Raw genomic sequence first — 16,319 nt, 5'->3', positions numbered from 1 at the left:
TTAGCCTAACAAGTTCTGGGTACAGTAGTGCTACACACGACTGACTCCCTGGACGTAACATTACTGTTTAGGCAGGCTAACATCATAATACTTTTGGCTGCAAAATACTATTGTTGATATTTTTATTGTTAATTTTGATGAAAATAGGCCGAAATTTGTCTTTCTGTCTGCTTTAAAACATTTTTAATGCTGCTATCCATCCATAGCAATCAATCAATACTTAAGTGCCCACCATATGACAAGATCTGCTGGCTGCTGGGGAGTCCCATACAAAAGCAGGCCAGTCCTTGCCCTGGAGAAGCTTCCATTGTAAGGGGAACACAACACATCCAGGTAGTGGATCAAGGGATAGGCACCGCACAGGAATTGTAAGTAGAACAACAGGCAGTCAGTGAGAATAACCTGTCTATTAGCAATTGAAGGGAGTGGATTTATGGATCATGTGATGGAGCCTTAATTTAATTAACCTTCACCAATTTGACAAGTTGCTTAAACATTTTCCTGCAAAGAAGCAGTGGATTGAAGATAATCTTAGTAATGTGAGCCTCAGTAACCAACAAGAACATGAAGAGATGATATTTCTAATGTTAGAGGAGGCGCTCTTGGTTGGCCACATTGATTGGTTGCTTGTGTTGTCCTTCATTCTCAAAAAAGGACCAAAATGACATCACTAGGTTGGGGTCAAGGTAGAGTGTGTTCAACAGACCAATACAAGGTTGGAAGGCTCTACCACAAGTTAGGCACAAATAGTCCGTATGAACACTTGGAGTGGAGATGTCTCTAAATCTATGCTTCTCCTTTCTCTTGAACTACTGAAACCCCAAACCAACTACAATCTGGGAAGATTTGACATGAAATTTGAAATTATGATGATTATTTAAGATATAAATTTACATCCACTCTCATTAGTAATGAACTTTATCTGAACTGTACATTCTGTGTTGAGATATGAGGTAGTGAGATTATGAATCCGTCATCACTAGGAATATATTTAAAATCTAAGGACTCGTTGCCATAAACAATGCAAATTTCTCACCTATTTAAAAATTTCATATCTGCATGCTCACAAATCTGGAATGTTTAAACATTTTTCAAATCAAGATCTTAATTAGTTTTGTGATCTATTTGTGCATTGCTATATCTAGATTTGACCTGTACTTATCTCTAGATAGAGATATGAAGGCTACAACTTCTGATCAGTTTGCAAGAACAATTGATTGATGTTAGAGGAGATGGAAATTTCCTAGCTGGAATATAAGGGGAAAAACTGCCTAATTGTTGGGTTGAATATAGTATAGTAAGTTTGGTCATTGATACATTTCTTGATTTTGATTGGTTGTGACAGATATTGAAGTACTTCAAAAGAAACAACTTAAATTTGGTCTTTCTATTATTCTATCATAAATTGTTACCCAAGAGTTTAAAAAATGGAGAATATTCAATCACTCTGGTCTAATTAAAATGTTATTATGAATACAAATCTTAGTGAGAAAATAAAAAAGGTTATACACAATTAAAAATGAAGTAAGATTATTTAAAATACTGTTCATTTTATCTCACCCTTGTAAAATTTATTTTTGTATATTTTGTATTATGTTAAATATATTGGTATACTAGTTATGTACATTATACACACAAACATACATATATGTGAACATATAAACACATGTATATGTATATATATGTGTGTGCATTTATATGTGTGTGCATTTATATGTGTGTGTGTATATATATACATATATATGTACACATAAATAATTTTACTGATGGGGTACACAATTAATTAAAAAAACAGGGGCTCCTGCTCGACTTGTAGAGAGTGGAGGGGAGGCAGTCTGAATCTTAGTGAGGCATATGAACATTTGCAAAATTCAAGATTCTCCAGGCGAGGGCTCCTTTGGACCCAGTCAGCTCTGTGACTACTCTTCTGAGCCTAGTTCTACCCTCAAGGAAGCATCTTCAGGAAACACTGAATACAGTTTTTCACCAGGTTCTGTGGAGACAGTATTGTGAGTTTACTTGTGACCAAACCTCTGTCATTCTATCATCTTAGGGAAATAGCTTTTCTATAACCAGAGATGAGGGGCATGTAGAGAATTGAACAATCATCAGATTCATAAATGAGGCAATGTGAAATGTAGGTGGGTCAAGTACTAGTCTTGTAGTCCCAAAGACCTGAGATCAAACCCCATCTTAGACACTGAAGAGTTGTGTGCCCTTGGACATGTCATTTAAACTGTTTGAACCCCAGTTTTTCCTGCCATTAAATGAAATTGAAGATACTTGTAGTACCTGAGAGAGGTTGAAGATGCTTAAGCCAGACACAGCAAGTGCCAAATAAATGTTACTATTAGCACACTTGTTGTGTCATTGTTTTTGTTGTTGGTAGTAGTAGTAGTAATAGTAGTAGTGGTGGTGGTAGTAGCAGTAGCAGCAACAGCAGTAGTATATATTATTATCAGCATGGACACTTATATGAGAGGTAGCAGACTTTGTGCTATGGAAATGATCATGACCTTTGCACAAATCATCTGTTACCCAGTCAGGGTAGGGGTTGAGGGGTTTAATAGCTCTTTCATGTTAGTCAGGACTTTACACACAAGATACTTGTAGGAATACAGAGAACAAGAGTCCTTTGTTTAAGATTTGTGAGGATTTCAAACATGGCACATGGGCAGTGGGAACACTCAGATATGGGAATGGGATGTCTAGACCAAGAAGGTTTTGGAATCTCTTTACCTCAGTGGAAGAAACTTCAGGCAGCCCTGGTCTTCCATAAATGTGAATGTAAACTTAGGTCTCCTTTGTTTTTTATCTTTTTTTTTTTTTTTAGGCAACTGGCGTTAAGTGACTTGCCCAGGGTCACATAGCTAGTAAGCGTCAAGTGTTTGGTCTGAGGCCGGATTTGAACTCAGATCCTCCTGACTTCAGGGCTGGTGCTCAATCCACTGCACCACCTAGCTGCCCCTCTTAGGTCTCCTTTGTTTTGTAGCAAAAAGAGCAGTGACCTCAAAGGTCTTGACTCCAATACCAGCCTGACTTCTGCCTGCCCGTGTTGTCACAGGTGGTTCTCTTCCCTTCACTGGATTTCAGTTTCTTCATTGTAAAATGAATAGATTAAAGTAGCTTATCTCTGAGCATCTTCCAACATTCCAAGTCAGCAATTTTTTAAAATGATAGCATATTTTTAAAGGTCTCCTTTGCTTTTTGGTGGGGGGCTTCTTGGGGATGAGCAGTGAAATAATTATTCTAAAAGAAAAAAAAGTATAATACAAGAAAGTAGAGGAGAAGGAAAGAAAGAAGCAGTTATTAAGCATCTACTATGTGCCAGGCTGTTTGCTAAGCACTTTACTTTGACACAACAACCTTGGAAGGTACTGTTATTATTATCATCCCCATTTTACAGATGATGAAACTGTGGCAGACAGAGGTTAAATGAAATGTCCAGAGACACACAGATAGCTTGTGTCTGAGGCTAGATTTAAACCAAGGTCTTCCTGACTCCATTTACTAGTGCCAAGAGACAGTACAGTAAAGTGTACAGAGCACCTTAGTTTCAATCCCACTTACCTCCTGTGACCCTTGGAGACATGAGCCAATTGAACAATAAATGTCTCTGGAGCCAGGGGAGCTACTTCAAATGCCACCTCTGATGCTTTGGACAAATCTTTTTACCTCTTGGCCTCACTTTCCACAAATGCAAAATGAGATGGTTACACTCAATGATCTCTGAAACCCTTTCCAACTTGAGATCTATGATCATGTGGGATCTATGGTCTTTGGTTCCCAACCATGGGGTCGTGTTTTGTTTTTTGTTACTTCTCAAGTACCATTGAGGAGAGTATTGGAGAATATTCAGCAGAGGTCATTGACAGCAAAAAAAAAAAATCCTTTCAGCAAAGTAGGAGAAAACAGAATCATTTAACTTGAGAAGACACAGATGAAGGTTGATAATAGGTTTCAAGTGTGTGAAGGGTTAGACGTGAGACAGTGAGAGGCTGTGTTCTGTTCTCCCTGGGATGAGAACAAGGAGAGTGTGCTCCGGCTGGAAAGGTAGGAAGGGAGTTGTGTTTTCTGAACAACTTGCTCTCAATCACAGAATGACAGAATCACAGGATCTGAGTGTTGAAGTGGACCTCTGGAGCAATTTGGTCCAGCCGATGTATGAAAGGAATCCCTTCTATGGCAAATAGTCCGTGTTCTTCCTGAAGACTCACCACACCAGAGCCAGTCTGTTCCACATGTGGACATTCCCAGAACACAGGGTTCTGAGACTGAGCCTAAACTGACCTCTTTAGGACTTCTTCTCCTTGCTCCTTATTCTGTTCTCTTCAGTGAAGCAAAAGCAGTAGGTCTTTCTTGAGCAGGACAGGCCTTCAAATTTTGAAGAAAACCACAAAGTGCCCCCTGAGTCTTCTTTTCTCCATTTCCTTCAGCTGATTTTCATATGGCATGCAGCCAAGGTCCTTCACCTCCTGGTTGCTCTCTTTCAGATATTTTCCAGGTTATCAATATCTTTCTTAAATCATGACCTGAAGTGGAAACAATACTTCGATGATGCCTGACAAGGGTAGAATTCAGTGGGATTGTCACTTACTTTGTCCTGGAAGTTATCCTTACCTCCTCCTCCCACCGTGCTCCCACATACATTTCTTAACATAGCCCAAGAATTCATTAGCTTAGGAACAATGGATGCTTTGTTAGAACCAATGAATGTTAATAAATTAGTTTAATAGATAGTAGAGTTTGTTATTGAAAAAAGATTGTGGAGTCTCTTTAATTGGAACAGCATAGGTGCCTTCTATCTGATATGGCTTAGGACACTATCTAAATAACATAGACCTGAAAAAATAAGGAAAAGGCTTAAGAAATATGATAGTAGTGGTGAGTCATCACTTATTCAAGAAAATACTGTAGATGACCCAATAAGACATGGTATTCCTTCAGCATATTTAATTGGTTCAAATCAACCAGATTTCTTTAAGGAGTTGAGATGTTAACAGTGTAATGCAGAATTCCCCCATGTATCAGTCAGAAAAGCTGACTTCTTGCTCTGGCTCTGGCACTAAATAGCTGTGTGACTTTATTCAAGCAACAGCCTCAATGGGCTTCAGTTTCCTTAGATACTAAAATGAGAAAACAGGATCGACTCTCTAAAACCCTTGCAGTCCCCATTCTTTTGATCTCTTTTAAGGCTGGGAGTAAGGTTATAAGTCAATTTCAAACTATACTGAGAGGGCTTTGAAAAAAGTCTTTTTGGTCAGCTTGGCTTAGGGGGTTGGAGTTGACCTTCTCCAAAGTCCTTTGGTTACATGGTGGGATTTTAAGATTCCATAGCTTTTTTCTCTAGTGCTGTGCCCAGTAGGGGCCTTTGAAAATGTGTTACAGTTTCTTAAATCAATTCACATCTCCTCATAATTCATTCTCCTCAAATTCTGGCCCTTGGTTTCTTCAATTCCCATAGAGTTTTTGTGCAGAGATGTGCCCAGCAAAGATGATAATTGTCTTTAGTAAGTCGGTGGTATCAACAATGAATCTTTAAAGTCCTTACCATATTTCCATGTGATTAAACATTAAAATGTTCTTCATAGTTACTGCTTAATGCATTATTTTGTAAAGAAGAGAAAATCCAATCTCTCCTGTGGAAGGGGCATTTATGGGACCAGCTCAGAACAATGGGAAGCAAACTGTGGCTTCTGGACTTTTTTATGCTCCTAGCTCTCGCATTCTTTGTGTGACTGCTATGGAACAAAGAGATGTGTCAGCCAAGAGAGCTGAAGAGTTCATCTGAACTCTCTTGGACTTCTGTCCTATGCTCAAGCATGTGCTGCCTTTCCTTCTGATTGAGACTCAATTGTCAGGAACCCTTCATGCCTTGGCTAAATGGGTTAAGTAGGAAACCAGATGCTGGTGGGGCAACAGAACCAAAGAAAACATTGCCAACCATGACTCAGGCTATCATAACCTCAATGAGACTTTAGAGCTGAAAGGGACCATCCTGGTCATCAGGTTATATAGCCCATCCCCTTCACTTTATAAAGGAAGAAACTGAGAATTGAGGGACTGAAATGACTTGCTTAAATCCTGTCCCTATTATTGATGACAAATTCCTTCCTCTTTGGAAGACTCAGTTTCCTTCTCTGAGGCAGGTAAGTGTCTCAGTAGACAGATCACTGGGGCTGGAGTCAGGAAGACTTGAGTTCAAATCTATCTTCAAATACTTCCTAGCTATGTGACCCTGGATAAGTCACTTCTGTTTGCCTCAGCTTCCTCAACTCTAAAATGGGGATCACAATGCCACCTATAACCCAGAGTTGTTGAGAGGATCAAATGCAATATTTGCAATGTACTTAGCGCAGTGCCTGGCAATTAGTAAATGCTTAATAAATGCCTATTTCTTCCCTTTTTCTATGAAATGGTACACTAGATGAGATGACTTTTGCTGGTCCCTTAAAGTTCTTCCTTGTTCTGGACATCTGGATTTATCTTTCCAGGAGTAATGGTGTGCCAATAAGCACTTACCTTGATGGTCACTACAGGAGCACTGCCTCTTCAATGAACCTCCTGAAGGTTAACGCAAACCACTCAGTATAGTTGACACTTCCCCCCTGAGTTCTTCTCTTTTGATAAGCTCTTATACAGGGCTTCTTTAAGTGGGACACACTTTGCATATGCCATGGTAATTCCTGGATAATTAACATACAGTATGAATTTTCTTGACAAGTGTTAAGATAAAAGTTGAATTGGAATAAGTAGCAATGATGGTAAGCCAAGCAAAGCTGCTGAAGCCAGGGAGCTGGAGCAGAGCTGAGGACACCAGGGAGTGGGCCCAGGCCCTCAGAGGCCTACACAGAGTTTCCATTGGCTTTATGGGGAGGTAGATGCAAATGGCATGGAGAGGGAATGGGCCCTGGGGAAAGACCAAGAAATGATAGCACCGGCAAAAAAAAAAATGGTACTCACAAGCTCAGTCACTATTTGTATCTCTGACTGCAATTCAATTCATGTTGCCTGGAAATTTTCAAAAGAACCAATACTGCAAAACTGATCAGCTATTGAAATCAGAGAGAATTTATTGGCTGCCTGAAATAGCAGGCAATAAGTTAATAATTCAGGAATTAAGACCAAGAAGGTGTCGTTCTTTTGGATAGCAGGGATCGTCAACTTGTGTTGAGGAAAACTGCCTACTGCAGAATCTGCCTTACCATTTTCCTGCAGTCTTCATGCCCATTTTATTTCCCAATCATTCAGCATCTAGCTCAGCTTCACCCTTCCTCTACTCTTCCTACTACCTTCACCTTGTTACTAACCCTCTTCACCTTATTTCTTAATCACACCCCCTCTCCCCAGGCTCTCCCACTCTATCGATTCACCTCCTTTACTCTACCCCATACACACTATTGCTATTTTTACCATAGACACAGGCAAACAAACTCAGAGGTGTTATGGGCCTTGGAGTGGTTGGGACATAGTAAATGTACCTAACAAATGCTCTCTCATTCCTTCATTGAAAGGACATTAGATATAAAATGCTTTGAAAACCTTAATGTGCTTAATTAAAGTGCAATATTAGCTGAAAGTGCTATATTAGTCACTCAGTAAACATTTATTAAGCACCTACTATCTGGCAGGCACTGTGCTAAGCACTAGGGATACAAAGAAAGGCAGAAGACAGTCCCTGCCAACAAGGAGATCACAGTCTAATGGGGAGAAAACATGCAAATGATTATGTCCCATCCAGGTACACATAGGATAAATCAGAAAGAATTCAACAGAGAAAAGGAACCAGAATTGAGAGGGATAAGGAGAGGCTTCCTGTAGAAAGGACCATTTTAGCTGGAACCTGAAGGAAACCAGGAGATACAAAGCACAGGGATGAATAGGCAGGTGAGAGGCAACTAATGAAAGCCCCCAGAAGCAGAAAATGGAGGAAAAGCAAGGAGGAGGAGGGGGGAGTGTCACAGTCCAGGAGATGGATGATAGAGACTTTTGTGATGATTGGACAGTTCTGGGCTTAGGGAAGGTTAGGAAGGACTTGGAATGCCAAGCAGAGAATGTGGTATTTGATTCTGGAGATGAGGAACCATTGGAGTAGACTGAGTTCAGAGGTGACATTGTTAGACCTGCACTGTAGGAAGGTCACTTTGACAGGTGAGTGGAAGATGGATAGAAGTGGGCAGAGACTTCTTGAAGAAAGAGCAATCAGCAGGCCTTTACTAGAAGTTGGATGTGAGTACATCTGGCCTACACCAGGGTTGTGGCAGTGTCAGAGGAGAGAGGGAAGATCTACTAGAAACTGAATATGGGGATGGATAGAGTGAGCAGTAGAGGAGAGCACCTACATTAGAAATCACCTGAGGGATGGTGGTGCCCTTGACAGTCATAGAGAACTTAACAAGAGGGAAAGATTATTTTGGGGGGAAGATAATGAGTGGATAATGAGGTCCATTTTAAACATGTTGATTTTCAGATATCTATGGCACATCTCATTTGAGATGTCCAATAGGTAATAGGATTTGTGAGTCTGGAGGTTAAGAAATAAATTTGGGCTGGATAACTAGATTTGAGAATCATCAGCATAGAAATGATCATTGAATCCAGGGGAACTGAAAAAAAAACACAACTGAAATGAATAGAGGCAAAAGAGAAGAGGGTCTAGCATGGGGACCCATGGGGCACTTTGCATTAGTGGGAGCAGCCTGGCTGAAAATTCACCAAAGGAGATGGAGGAGTGGTCAGATCAATAGAAGGAGTCCCAGGAGAGGGAATGTCATCCAAACCTCAAGAGAAGAGAGTAGCAAAGAGAAGAGGTTGATTGGCAGTGACAAAGAATGCAGAGGAGTCAAGAAGCCAGAAGAGGGGTGGGGAAGAAATACTTATTTGGTGCATATTGCATGCCAGACACTGTGCTAAGCATTTTACAGTATCTTCTCATCTAATACAGAAACCCTAGGAGGGCAGTGCTATTATTATTCCCATTTCATAGTAGAGGGAATTGAGGCAAAGAAAGGTTGAGTGACTTGTCCACAGCCACATAGCTAGTATTTGAAGTTAAGGATGAGGATCAAGAAAAGATCTTTAGATTTGGTGATTAAGAGATCATTAGGAATTGGAGAAAGCAGTTTCAGTTGAATGATGAGTTTAGATGCATCAAGAAAAGAGTGAGAGGGAAGGTAAAGGTGGTGCCTACTGTAGATGGTCTTCTCAAGGAATTTGGACACAAAAGGGAGAAGAGTTATGCTAAATTTGGAGAGAGGCTTGTTAGCATGTTGGCTACAATGAGATGAACTTTTCTTAGAATAATAAATTTTGATGATTCTAGGGCAATGAATAGTTTAACCCCACTTGATTGTGGGAGTCATACAACCCAAAAGCATTGAATACATGCCTCCTCTGTGCTAGACATAATGCTATGCAATGGGGGTACAAATTAAGGCAAACGCAGTGACTAACCTTGCCCCCCACACACCAAGAAATGGCCAGTCATGGAAACCTGAAAGAATGGAGGAGCTGAGCCTTTTATGGTGAGTTTGCTGGGAGAGCCCCCATTTTCACTTCCATTACTTTCCTGTGACATTCGTTAGTGTAGCTAAGCATAGGCTTTCGATGCTTTGCTATAGATCCAGTTACAAAACAGGTTGCTAGAAGGATTTGTGAGAAAATCCAAAGCTCTGAGAAGAACCTCATCCTTTTTTTTCCCCTTCACAATATATTATGCTTTTAAAAGACATAATTTTCCTTCCAACTTGTGATTCTGATAGATAGATTCATAAGAAAGCCCTGAGAAAGTATTTAGAACCCTTCAGCCAAAAATGTTTCTGCATGACTATTTTTACTAGCAAGGCACACTGCCCCCCTCCCAGGCATACATACACACATGTACACATGTACACACATGTTCAAGTGTGCACACACATACACATTTTGAACTACTTGTTCATTCAGATACTTGGTTATGGTAGGGCATAGGTGTGGGAGACCTATATATAGGCAATCCTATGCAATTCCAGAGAGCAGACATTTCACAATTTGTTGTTGTTCAGTCATTTCAGTCAAATCTGACTCTTCATGACCTTACTTGGAGTTTTCTTGGCAGAGATACTGAAGTGGCTTGCCATGTCCTTCTCCAGCTACTTTTACATATGAGGAAACCGAGGCAAGCAAGGTGAAGTGACTTGCCCAGGGTCACACAGCTAGTAAGTATCTGAGGCCAGATTTTGAACTCAGATCTTCCTCACTCCAGGCCCTACACTCTGTCAACTGTGCCATCCAGCTGTCCCATCATTTCATAATAGGGAAAAATGATTGTGACTGTACTTTACATGAAAATATCTTATAACTAAGCTAAATCCATGAATTTCTCTTTTTTAACAGCAATACATAAGCAGCTGATCTACCTTTTTTCTTTTTTTTTTTGAAATTGGTATAGTGTGGCTATGTCCTATTCCAAGTAGACCATATATCTAAAAAAAAAAAAAAACAGTCTTGAGAATTGTGTAATCCATCTTGCTGTCACTTTCCCCTTAATACAGGCTTAAAAATATAAACTAAGGAGGGACTGCAGAACCCCCCCCTCAAAAAATGGTCTTATCAACTGTCCCCTTTGACAGGTGGTATCTATTACTCCAAAGGCAAATATAAATTTAAAACCAGACCCTCTTGTCTTGTGTAGAGTTTGAAGTCTACTGGACTGACTTTGCATCTTGAAATCACCAAGATGTTTCACCTTCATTAACCTTTCATCTTGCCTCTCAAGAAGGAAGGCATATATTGATTTATTGACTAAATTCCCTTTACATTGGTCCATCTGACTCTTCCTTCATAGAAAAGCAGGCTTTTCTATGTACACATATTAAACATACCACTAAAATGATGAAATTGTGAATGATTCCCCAAAGGCAGAAAGACGGTCTCAGTGTCTGCACCAAGGCAGCACCATGGACAGTGAGAGTGCTGAGATGTGGCTGACATTATAAACCAGGAAGCAGAACAATTAGGGACGGACTGTACCTCAAGGAGCTGGAATTTTCTTGGGTTTTCTTGGCTATCCTCTTCAAAGACACTAGTTTTAATTTCTCAGAGCCCTAACAACCAGTCTAACAGCACTGCTGTGGCCAAACAGTTCATCATTTTATAGTCAACTTGTTAATAAACACCTCTGAACTTATATAGGACATAACTAGGTTGGGGCAACTGAATTTTTGTGCCAGGTTGCTGTCATCAAGGAAGGCAAGTCTACTTCTCCACCCCTCCCAAGTATGACCCTTAAGTCTAGAGTCTGGCCCATGCCATGTGGCATGACCAACCTTACTTCCTTGCCTACAACCAGGCTGCCATCTTGTTGGTCCTCTTACTTTGGCTTCTCTCTCCTAGAGCCTGATCCTCCTCTCATTCTCATCATATCTCCTTACCTCCAGCCATGGGGTTGGTGATGTGCCACGGGGGAATGGCTCATACTCTGTACCTTGGGAAGATTGTCTCCTTCTTTCTGAATCTTCAGTGAAATTTACCTCACGTGAAAGAACTGTCAATATCAGGATCCCTTGCTCTAATTGGGTAATCTGGTAGACACCATCTTTTAATTGATCATAACCCAATTTTTGAGGAAATCTAAAATGTTCATTACTTACAGCTAGAGAATCAAATACTCAAGGCATTGCATCAAGGATCTCACTAATTGGATTCTCTTTTCCTTTATTAGTGTATCAGAGACCTCACATAGCAGGGTTTTCCAGCAAACATTGAGTCTCTGCCAAGTGTTCACCCCAGAAATCACTGTGCCTCACTGGGGAGAGGCAATGACTCTTCAAGCTTGTGCAGATATTAGGAAATCCCTTGGGGCACACAATTCTACAGAAATGGAAATTCCCATCCTCGTTTGGTAGCTACATTGAGGAAATTGGACATTTCAAGAGGGAGAGGAATTCCTTTTATATATTAAGAGTTCTACATATCTGAGTTACTTGGGGACAGAGCAGAGGATTGCCTCACCTTTCTGGAAGTCAGCCACTTGGCAGCTGGGCCTACCTGGAACAAAGCCTAGAACAGAAAACAAGGGGGGAAGCCTCTTTGCTGACAAAAATAGATGTTTCAGAGTCCATGGGATAAAATTCTAGCACCTTTCTCAGCGGAGGACCCCCTGGCCTAACTCATGACCAGTTTGCTTTTATTCTGTGTGTAGTTCTAAGAAGCTTTGTTATCTGCGATCCAAGCACACAACCAGTTACAAGTACCGAATTTAAAAAGCAGAATACTTTGCTGGAGGCAAGCTCAGTGACTGAGTGGATAAATGACAGCTGATGCATTGTTAGCAAGACTATTCAGATAATAAAATTGAGATTTAAAAGGGACTTTTTATGTCATCATTTCCAAACTCATTTTACATATAAGGAAACTGAGAGCCATGGAGGTAAATTGAAAATTAGGCTGTAAGTAGAACAGTTGGAACTCAGCCGTAAGCCTTTAACCGCAAACTTAGGACTCTTTCTAGACAGAAATTAAATATTGGAAAAAACAGAAGCCAGGCTTCACAAAGTGCAGCTGTGTGGGTTGTGTCAAATGATCTGAAATTCCTTAATCAGATATCAGGGCATGGCTAATGACCCAGAACAAGAGCTTCCCTTCATCATGATAACCCTGAGGTATCAAGACAAAGCCCAAATGTGTTAGATCCTCTCACATTCGTGAAGGAAGGGATGTGTCTGTTACCTTATAGAAAGATTTCAGACCTGAATGGCTAAATGCCATCTGGAGATTTAAAGAGATTATGCCCCAGCTTTATGTAGAGCTCAGGTTTCCAGCAACATTTCTTCCCTGAGCTTTTCAAAGAGGCAGAGATTTGTCAGAGCCCTAAATTTAAACCCTGTCTAGTGGGTGGAGGGCTCACTGCATGGGGATGTAATGTTCACATTGAAGTCAGAAGATGTGGTTTCCAATCCTGCCTTTGGTATTCAACTAGCTATATGGCCATACCCCAGTCACTTGGTCTCTTAGACAATCCATTTTTCATCTGTAAAATGGAGATAATCATCCTTGTAATACCTACTTCATAGGGTTATTGTAAAATTCATGAAATAAAGTATGTCATGTACTTTGCAATTATTCAAATACCATGTAGACATTAAGGATTATTATAATATTTTATTTCTTAGATACATGAGTACAGCTTGACCAACTCTGGGTTTTGGACTTCCAAACTCACCATGTGCAAAATAAAACTTTATTCTATTTACCTTCAAAACTTCCATCCAAGAGCTAGAATGTTGGATATGGTGTAAGAAAGATCTAAGTTAATTGTCCACAAAAAGACTTTCTTCTAGTTGTTTCCACAAAAAGTCATTTAACTTCTCTGTGCCTCAGTTTCCTTATCTGTAAAGTTAGAGATTTGACCTTGCTAATAATAAGGTCCTTTCTAGTTAAAAACACATGATCCTGTTGTCTATTCTTCTAGTGTCCCAAGTCTGTAACCTCAGCATTATCTCAGACTATTCATTCTCCCTCACCTTAGACACCCAATCAATAGCCAACACTTGTTACTTTTACTTCCATGGCAACTTGCACATCCCAAACCCTTCTCTCCTCTTGACTTCATGTTTGTGTATATGCATGTGTATGTGTAGTATGTGTGTGTATGTACCTTTGTAAGGGCAGAGACTGTTTTACTCTTCTTTTTGTATGCAGAACACCTAACACATTTTAGAGTCTTTAGAAATGAGTGGTGATTGCTTGATATACTTGTCTTACCCAGCTAGAATGGCAACTCCTAGAGGGCAGGGATTATTTTCACTTTTGGCTTTGTATCACCAGTGCCTGGCACAGGGCCTGACCCAAAGTTGGTGGTCAATGAGTGCTAGTTGATTGATTTACTGGAAAATTGAGCAAAGGAACAAAAAAGCCTCACCAAGCGTGCACTTGATACTTCAGCAAAGAGCAGTGACAGAGGCTGCAGGACGTGCAAATGCCTGACCTTGTCCCAGATGCCAGGACAGAGTGTCTGCACAAGTGGGACTTGATCTGTAGAGCTGCTGAAAGTCATAGCTCTCAGCTCCTGTGACCCTAGAACTCAGGACTTGGTGTGTACCCCCGATCTGACTGATGGGCTTCACATGTCCAGGTAGTCCCTTTGGCCCAGAAGAAGCAGCCCCATGACCTTGGATCTGTTCATTGGTGAAGCATGCTCTCCCAAAGTCTCTCTCCCTGCTGGGGATGGAATAGCTTTAGCGGGGGTTGGCTGCAGAGTATCTCATCACCAGACATAGGCTGTTCATTGCTGAAGTGGGTGTCACTGCACAGATTTGTAAATTGTTCACTGTGAAGTCATAATCCATTGCTCTCACATTTCCACTTCAATGGCATTTGGAAATGGTGGGGGAATATGGCTCTAAATGCTAATTTATAAAAATATTTTCAGCTTTAACATGCTTTGCTTTGGTGAGAACTTGAGGGAATGTTTTCTTGTTTCTTTTTAATTAAGATGTGCAATCTGTTGTTCAAGGAATTTATTGTCAAAGGTTAGGTATTTTTAGCAATTTGTATTAAAAAAAATTAACAAGTTTTACGTGATGATTACTGGCCTCGTTTCCCTTGATACCCTTACCTGGCTGCCTGCCTAGATTCCTGGCTTCATTATGGACCTTTGACCTTAGAACCAATCGGTTTTTCTTGGATTGTCTGTCATAACTCAGTGTAGTGCTAGCATGGAATTCATTTCTGAGGAGTCAGTTTCATGTTCTAGAGCTGAGGGGACTTAACTCAGGCTCTTCTTGCCTTTCATACCTATGGAATGATTTTAGCTTCTAAGAATTTTGGAAGAATAAATACAATTTTCTAAAAGAATGCCAAATTCATGTTCATAGACTCGTATATGTGCTCTCTCTCTCTCTCTCTCTCTCTCTCTCTCTCTCTCTCTCTCTCTTTCTTTATATATATAGATAGATAGATAGATAGGTAGGTAGATAGATAGATAGATAGATAGATAGATAGATAGATAGATGTAGGTATATATAGATATGTGTGTGTGTGTGTATAGAGGTTCTGTATGACCTCAAAGATTGTTGCTGCCTTGTCTTAAAATACTCCTAAAACTACAAAGAAAAAAGTATTTAAACATTGAAGTACTGATTTTTCACTTAAAATATTTAGTGTTTTCACCTTGTGAATGCCCATCAAAATGCCTCAGTGGACAGAGTGCTGGCCCTGGTGTCAGTCAAGGTCTCCTGCCTTAGAATCTCATCTCTGATGCACACTACCTGTATGGCCATAAAAATGTCCCATAACCTTGCTGAGCCCTAGTTTCATCATCTGTAATAATGTGATAATAATATCCACCCCAAGTTACCTCACAAGGTTGTTGTGAGATGTCCTCAATACATTCTAAAGTCCTTGAGGGAAGAATCTGCTTCATTGCCATGTTTCTGTCCTCAGCATTTAACACAATGCCCAGCACAAAGTCTGTGCTTACCAAATCCACATTGATTGATTTAGTGATTCCGATGCAATATTGGATATAAAGTGCTTTTCAAACTTCAAAGTCTAAATGAATCTCAGTTCTTCTAGATTGGTAGGGCATTAAAATGAAAAGAGTAATAATCTGATATTTTGTCTGTTTTGTTTTTTTTTTTTTGGTCATTCTATGGATAAAAGAAAACTATTCAAGTGCTGACCTCAGGTCAGGGTGGGGGTGGCAAGGAGGATTGGAATCCTCCATGAGTGGCAGAGAAGAACCAGCCAGCACATATGGGGGTGGGTGATATTTTCTTAACAGCCCAACATTTTGGTACAATCTATCATTTGAACCCATCATTCCTGTCATAGCAAGGGGACATCTCCAGCTGTTGGGGGCTACATAGAGGAGTACACAGCATCCAAAAGCTTTGAGATTTCCTCCTGGTTTTCTCAATTCCCTTCAGGGGTGTGTGTGTATGTGTGTGTGTGAGAGAGAGAGAGACAGAAAGAGAGAGAGACAGAGAGAGAGACAGAGAGAGACAGAGAGACAGAGAGACAGAGACAGAGAGAGAGACAGACAGGGAGAGATCTTCATTTCTCAACATAAGTTTCTCATTCCCTTCCAAGGGAGCTATGGATTGTGACACAAAGTAAAGAAAGAAAGAAGGACAAAAAAGCATTTTCACCAAGCTCACTAGCAAACCCTCCAAGTGTGTGGTGTTCCCCATACTCAGTGTTCCACCTCTGCGCTTCCTCATTTCCTCTAAGAGGCTGAGCTTGCTGAGGTTCTTGGTGGTTTGTTTTCCTTCAGATTTGCTTGGCTGTCATCATGATTAGATTGCTTCCCTGACTCTCATTCACTTTGCATCATTTCC

At 40.4% G+C, this 16,319-nt stretch overlaps 1 protein-coding gene across 1 annotated transcript in view; it reads left to right on the top strand.

Annotated features, from left to right (window-relative positions):
- Window positions 1-16,319, top strand: part of FGF12 (fibroblast growth factor 12) — a 232,616-nt gene that overhangs the window by 92,179 nt on the left and 124,118 nt on the right. The gene's annotated exons all lie outside the window — the stretch shown is intronic.

This window comes from Vombatus ursinus, unplaced genomic scaffold, assembly GCF_900497805.2.
Source record: "Vombatus ursinus unplaced genomic scaffold, bare-nosed wombat genome assembly UNPS02006874.1, whole genome shotgun sequence".
Classification (NCBI taxonomy): domain Eukaryota; kingdom Metazoa; phylum Chordata; class Mammalia; order Diprotodontia; family Vombatidae; genus Vombatus; species Vombatus ursinus.
This window is presented reverse-complemented; position numbering and strand designations above follow the sequence as displayed.